Source organism: Myotis nattereri (genome assembly GCF_964212035.1).
Source record: "Myotis nattereri genome assembly, chromosome: Y".
NCBI lineage: Eukaryota > Metazoa > Chordata > Mammalia > Chiroptera > Vespertilionidae > Myotis > Myotis nattereri.
In genome coordinates, this window is record NC_138094.1 from 5,194,131 (window position 1) to 5,202,310 (window position 8,180).

Consider the following 8,180-nt stretch of genomic DNA (forward strand, 5'->3'; position numbering starts at 1 on the left):
GAGCAGAATATACATTCTTCTCAAGTGCACATGGATCATTCCCAAAGATAGACCACATGGTAGGACACATAACAAGTCCCTACAAGTTCAAGAAGTTTTAAATCATATCAAGCATCTTCTTGGATCACAGTGGAGTGAAATGAGAAATCAAATAGAGTAAAAACACCCAAAAACATTTAAACACTTAGAGACTAAATAGAAGGCTAATAAACAATTGAACTTGTTACAGTGAGATCAAGAAAATATCATAGATTATTTGGAAAAATAGGAAAATGAACAAATAACAACACAGAATCTCTGGGAAACAGCAAAAGCAGTTCTGAGAGGGAAGTTCATAGCACTATAGACATATCTCAGAAAAATAACAAAATCAGCAATAAACTATTTATCCCTACAACTGAAGAATTAGAAAGAGACCAACAAGAAGAGCCCAGAGTAAGTAGAAGGAAGGAAAAAATAAAGATTACAGCAGAAAAAATAAGAGAGACAAAAAATTCAATGAAACCAAAAGCTGGTTCCATGAAAGGATAAACAAAATTGATAAACCATTAGCCAGACTCATTAAGAAACAAACACATATGATTCCAATAAGTAAAATCAGAAACAAGAGTGGAGGATTAAGCACTGGCACCACAGAAATTCAAAGGATTGTAACAAAATACTATAAATAGCTATATGCCAAAATGCTGGACAATGTGGATGAAATAGATGAAGTCAGTAAAAAATGCAATCTACCAAATGTGATTCAGTAAGAATTAAGAAACCTGAATAGGCTCATAACAACTAATGAAATGGAAGCAGTAATCAAAACGCTTGCAACCAACAAAAGCTCCGGCCTGGACACCTTCACAGGGTAGTTCTACCTAACATTCAGAAAACTACAATCTATACTCCTCAAATTATTTCAGAAAATCAGAGGAAAGAATACTTCCAAACTCTTTGTATGAGGCCAGCATTATTCTAATTCCCAAACAAAGTAAAAACACTACAAAGAAAGAGAATTACAGGCTGATATAGCTGATGATGACAGATACGAAAGTCCTTAACCAAGTATTAGCAAATAGCATCCAGCATTATATTAAAAGGACCAAATGCCATTATCAAGTGGGATATACACCAGGGATGCAAGGCTGGTATTATATTCACAAATCAATAAACGTGATACAACTCATAAACAAACTGAGAGACAAAAATCTCGTGATCATATCGATAGACACAGGAAAAGAACTGGAAAAAACCCAACACCCAATTGTGATAAAAACTCTCAGCAACTTGGTAATAGATGGAGTATACCTCAACATGATAAAGGTATGAGAAACCCACAGCCAACATCATACTCAATGGGCAAAAACTAAAACCATTTCCTCTAAAAGAACAGGAACAAGACAGTGATGCCAATTTTCACCATTCCTGTTCGATATAGTACAGGAAGTGCTCCCATAGTGTTCAGACATGAAGAAATAAAAGTCATCCCAACCGGAAAAGCACATAATTAGTGAATTTGGTCATGTATCAGTATACAAAATTAACACTCAAAAATATGTCTTTTGATACACCAAGAATGAACTCATAAAAAGAGAAACTAAGAAAAGTATCCCACTTACCATTGCAGTAAAAGAATTAAGGAAAAAACTCAATGAAGGAAGTAAAAGAACTGTACTTGGAAAATGACAGAACATTGAAAAGGAGATAAAGATATCAACAATGGACTAATATACCTTGTTGATGGGTTGGTAGAATTAACATCATTAAGATGTCCATACTACCCAAAGCAATTTATAGATTCAATGTAATCTCCATTAATATATCAACAGAATAATTCACAGACAAAGAACAAACTCTCCAAGAATTCCTATGGAGTAAAAATAGCCTCAGCCATCCAGGGAACAAGAAAAAAATATGGAAGGCTCACAATACCAGATATTAAGCTATATTATAAAGCCACCATTCTCAAAACTGCCTGCTACTGCCACTAGAAAAGACGTATACACCACTGAAATAGAACAGAGAACCCAGAAGTGGACCCAAGTCATTACGCTCTATTATTAATTTACAAAGGAGGCAAGAGCATACAATGGAGTCAAGACAGTCTCTTCAATAAATGATGAAAATCAGACAGAAACAAGGAAGAAAATGAAACTAGACCACCAACATACACCTTACACAAAAATAAACTCAAAGTGGAGAAAGGACTTGAACGTTAGTTGGGAATCTATATAAAAAAATCTTAGAAGATTGCATAGGCAGCAAAATATTACACATATGTCTTAGCATATCTTTACTGACACAGCTCCGAAGGCAACACACACAAAGGGGAAAATAAACAAATGGTCTATATCAAAATAAAAACCTTCTGCATGGCAAACTAAATCCTGAACAAAACAACAAGAAAGCCCACTGCATAGTAGAACACATTTGCCAATGGTATCTCTGATAAGTGTTGAATTCCAATGTTTACAGGGAACACACACAAATTAACAGTAGGAAGATAAACAATCCAATCAAAACACGGGCAATAGACTTAAATGGACAATTTTTGAAAGGGGACTTACATAAGGCCCAGAGACATAGGAAAAAATGCTCAAAGGCACTAACAGTCCAAGAGATGCAAATCAAAATGAGAGAAGTACCAATCCACACCTGTCAGAATAGCTGTTATAAAAAAAAATAAAAAAACCACAAGTGCTGGAGAGGATGCAGAGAAAAAGCAACCCTTGTGCACTGCTGGTGGGAATGCAGACTGCTGCAACCATTGTGGAAAACCATATAGAGTTTCTCAAAAAATTAAAAATGGAGCTCCCATTTGATTCAGTACTCTCTCTTTTAGGCATATATATCTCAAGAAATGAGTAACATTAATCAGGACAGATATATGCAACTGTATGTTCATACCCGCCCAATTTACAATAGCTAAGATTTGGAAACAGTCTAAGTGCCCATTAGCAGATGCACGGATTAAAAACTGTGGAACATCTATACAATGGAAAACTCAACTGCTGTAACAAAGAATGAACTCTTATAATTTGCAACTCCCAAGGGGTACCAGACTGTGAGAGGGCACAAGTGGGGCTGAGGGACACCCCCGCACCAGTGAACAAATTTTTGTGCACTGGGCCTCTAGTACATATATTTATATGTGTGTGTGTGTGTGTGTGTGTGTGTGTGTGGGTGTGTGTGTGTGTGTGTGAAGGTATATATACACAAATATACAGAAATACGTATATGTATATATATGTATGTATATGTATATGTATATGTATATGTATATGTATATGTATATGTACATGTATCTCCCTTAGAGGGCCAATGAACTTTGATATTCAGCAGGGCTGAAAAATCAGCATTATATTACCCTGCTGTTGGCAAAATGGCTGAAGGTAATCTCCTAACCTGATAACCCTGTTTGCTTTGCTAAAGGGCATATATGAGAAACCTAAATCCAAGTGAATAAAAGCTGATGGGTGCTAGGGTTCAGAGAGCTTCTCTGCTAGAGAGAAAGGTCTCTCCCTGGCCCCCCTATGTCTTCTAAACTTATATTTGTTGTCTAGTGTATTCATTTGTGTTCAGCTCCTTTTCCTGATCCTGAATCCTTGCTGCAAAAGGTTGCATTCTGGCGCCCAATGGGGGGCATCTGGAGAAGAAATTTCACCAGAGTGAAAAATGAAGACATTTCACCAGAAAGCTGAGAAGTGCACTGAAAAGGTGGGGAAAATTCTCTGTGCACAAAGCCCATGCCAGCTTTGGAAATAGTGAAACAAAAAGTGGGCGGAAAATCTTTCATTTCTGCCAGGCTATAATGAAGAAAAGTTTGATTATAAAGCAAAATAAATAAATAAATAATTGTAAACATTTACTTGTATGCTCAAGGATAAAGAAATTAAAATATCAAAAGGTACTCCCTGAAATCAGGCTCAAGGAAAAAAAGTAACATTGTCATCTTGAACTATGTGTGCTCTTGTTCGCACTGCATTATGCCTAATTCGTATTGGGGATCAAAAGTCTGTAATACCTAAGCCCTGGGTCCTCCACTCTAGTGTGGAAAGGCACAGCAGCTAGAGAAAACGGGGTTAACAGTCATTTTACAAAAGGACTCTTTAATGCTTTGTCTGAAAATTACCATATGACACCTTGGGACAGGCAGATTTTAGCTAAAATAACTTTAGAGGACAGCCAATGCCATGAAGAGCAGAATAGGATAATATCTATGAAAACTACTCTGATTCATTAAGCCTTGTCTCTATGTTATGGGCACTTGTCTGTTGATTATTATCAATCTGTCTTGGTTGTTTATTGTCAGTCTATTAAGCATGCCTTCAATTTAATTTAATAAGAAAAGAAACAGTAGATGGACAGGCCATTACTAAACATTTAAAACACCTCCCAACCCATTAATTACTAGTCTCTTGGTGATCCTGTAACATGTATGCCCACTCTCGAGAGTGTTATTAAAAGTCTCCTTTTATTTCCCAGACCATCATTTGAAATTTGGATTTATGATACATTCCTCACAACTTAAGGGATATCTCTGGGATTTCTGTACCCGTGAAGAGAAAAACACTAGCTTAAGAGAAGTCACACCCCACCTGATTTTGGATGGCCTCTTGGACTGACCCCCATTTCCTCACAGATGTTATAGTACAAACACAAGACTGTTTTTCTTAATAAGATGGTGAAATGACACAAGGAAAATATACAGCCTGTGTTTAGGCAATAAGATTAGTGTTTCCATAATAAGGGGCAGTTCTTAAATAATAATGGACCATATTCCAAGGTTCACGTTAAAGCCAATGAAAGCCAGTAAGTTTTTTCTGCTGCAAAATTTGCCAAAGTAAAGCGCCTTAGATGGTGATAACTGGCTTTGGAAGCTCAAAATTGTTAAAAGTTAAATAGATAGATATAACTAAAATGAAGGCTTTGTGGCAAAGCTTTTCAATAATAATTATAAATAAATATATTGATGGTGAGGGTGTAGTCACTGAGGAGAGGGCTGACTGCAATCTCTGTTGGTGGAAAGGTCCAGTGGATCTTCTCCCTGTAAAAGTGGAGAACCAGGTAGAGCAACCTTATATTTTATCTCTGAATGAAAAATGTGGTGGTTTTAAAATTCAAATGGCTACAGGCCTTCATCCCTTCTCCCCCTACTTCTTTGGCAACCTCATATCTCTAAACATATTTTTTAAATTTTTGGTAACTTAAAAATTTGGAGTTGGTTACATTAAGGAATGAAACTTACTAAATCTCTAAATGTTTTGAAATAACAAAATACTGAAATATTATTTTGAGTGTACCAAAATGAAAAAAATAAAGCACAAAATGAATCTATTAATTAAATAAGTCTTTGTTAATTTTATTGGAAATATATCCTTAAAAATGTGACAGTATTACTAATCTAAGAAATGCTAAGTATTTAACTTGCCACCTAAAATTTAAGGCTTCCAAGAGTTAAAAGTTCAAATTCAATTGGCAGAAATTATATGCTTGTAATGATAAAATGCATAAAGTTTAGAATTTCATTATCAAGAAAAATAATTCTTGTGATTTCTCTGGAAAAAATTAGTAGTAAAAAAGATATTGTAGTCCTTATGTGTACTATGTGTGGTAAAATTTCAAACTAATATATAATATTTTATTGGACTGATTAAAAAAGAGGATTAATTCTATGGTCTGAAATTAATTTTTAATATAAAAACCAGTTTAAATTTTATTGATCTATTTTAGAATAATTGCAACAAATGTATAATGTAATCTTTGGGTTACACATATTTGTGATAGTCTTTCCATGTTAAATTTCAAGACTTTAACCAAGAGATAGCTTTGAAAGTTTTCAAGTGCCCTGGAATAATTCAAGGGTTTACTCTCTTCTTAAAAGAAATATTTTAGGAAAAGAAATATCTTTAAACCAATTTACGCCAAACTAATATACTTGAAATCACTTGCAGTTCATCAAATAAAAATTAATAACTGTGTTCTCTTTACATACACATATTTTAAATGTTATAAAAGTTTCAACCTCTAAGGGAGGGCAGGAAAAAGTTGCTGAATACTTCTTAAGAAACATGGGACTATTCAGCAGCAGAATTTTAAGATGGGAGCCCTGACAGCCTGATCTTTAGATAGGCCAGGGGGCAGTGCAACATCTGTAGTTCATAGGTCAAATGTATAAGTTTACTTACTTTGCTTTCTCAATAAGGATGCATACTTTAGTCACTTAACAAATTAGCTTTTTACAATATAATCAAGTTCTCATATAAACTCAGTTATATGAGAAGCAGATATTTTATTAGCAATTGGTTCTAACAGAGTCCAGAGTGTACCTATGTAAATGAGCACCAGCCAAAAGAATGCTGTTTAAAAGTAAATTTTAAGCTTAAGAAAAATGAGACATTTTTAAGTCTCTTCTGCTACTATTTACAAGGTAAACAAAAAGTTATTCAAATATTAAATCTCACCATTAATAAGACACCATAAAAAAGAGACTTACTTTTACTTAATCTGTATGCATTGCAGTATTGGCCAGCATACCTCTCTTTTAGAGGTATTTCTTAAAAGGAACTAAGTTTGTAGCTCTATTTAAAAGAAATAAAAAAGCTTTTAAAAGAAACTCCCAAATTGTGGCCTAGAAATTACTCTGGAAGAAAAAACAGGAGGAGATTCCCTTCAAATATCTAGAAAACTGCAATTAAAAATAAATGTATTAGGCCTCAAAAAGAAAAGTAAACAATTTCCATTCTGCCTCCCTAAACAAAGCTTATGTCAATACTAGAGGCCCAGTGCCCAAAAATTTGTGCACTCGGTGGGGAGGGGGATCCCTCAGCCTTGCCTGTGCCCTCTGGCAGTCTGGGACCCTTGGGGAGATAACTACCTGCTGGGTTAGGCCTGCTCCCGGGTGGCAGAGGGCAGGCCCAATCCCTAGGTGCAGCCCCTGGTCGGGATCAGAGCAGGGCTGATTGGGGAGTTGGGGCACCGCCCCATCATGCACAGAGCAGGGCAGATTGGGAGGTTGTGATGCCACCCTCAGTCATGCTCAGGGTAGGGCCAATTGGGGGGTCGGGGCACCGTCCCCTGTCACACTCAAGGCTGGGTAGATGGGGAGGTTGCGGCGCCACCCCCTGTCACGCACAGAGCAGGGCCAATCAGGGGGTTGGGGCGCTGACCCCGTCACACACAGAGCAGGGCCAATCAGGGGGTTGGGGCACCACCACTCTCACACTCAGGGCTGGGCCGATGGGGAGGTTATGGCTCTACCCCATCACACACAGAGCAGGACCCGTGGGGGGGTGGGGGATTGGGGAGCTCCCCCCTATCAGGCACAGAGCAGAGCTGCTCAGGGACTTGGGGCCCCGCCCCCTGTCACACACAGAGCCTCAGAGCGATCGGGGGTTTGGGCGCTGCCCCCTGTCATGCTGATCCCGGTGCCGGGAGGCATATTACCCTTTTACTATATAGGGTAGAGGCCTGGTGCATGGGTGGGGCTGGCTGGTTTGCCCTGAAGGGTGTCCTGGATCAGGGTGGGGGTCACCACTGGGATGCCTGGCCAGTCTGGGTGAGGGGCTGAGGGCTGTTTTCAGGCTGGGAGTGACTGAAATTCCCAACCCCTCCTTCTTTTCTTTTTTTTTTTTTTTATTCTGGGCCAGCTTTACCTTGAGGCTTGGCTCCAGCTCTTAGGCCTCCGCGGCTGAAAGTAGGTTCTGGCCTTTGCTTACAATGTTGCGAATCTGCTGGTTGAAGTCCAGGGGTATTTGTTACAATGTTTCTTAAACTGCCTGCTCCGAGGCCTGCAGCCGCAGGCGGGAAAGTTGGTTTCCTCCAACGATCCTCCCTCACTGAGGCAAGCAAGCTGCATGTTAGTTTCAAGCTGCCTGGCTGCCTGCCGCCATCTTGGCTGACAATTAATTTGCATATCTCGATGATTAGCCAATGAAAAGGGTAGCAGTCGTATGCCAATTACCATGTTTCTCTTTTATTAGTGTAGATACTCAAAGACTGATAGCAGAAATCCTATTAGTTTCATTTACTGTCCCCAGTGAGAAAGGAAGTTAGGAAATAAGTCTTATTTTAGACTGATTTAAATTAGCAAATGAAAATCAAAGAATATTCAGTGGAACTTAGTTGAAATAGGCAGAAACCTATTCCTAGAGCAGTCACTGTTTTTACTGATAGTTCATCTCATGGTAAAGCTG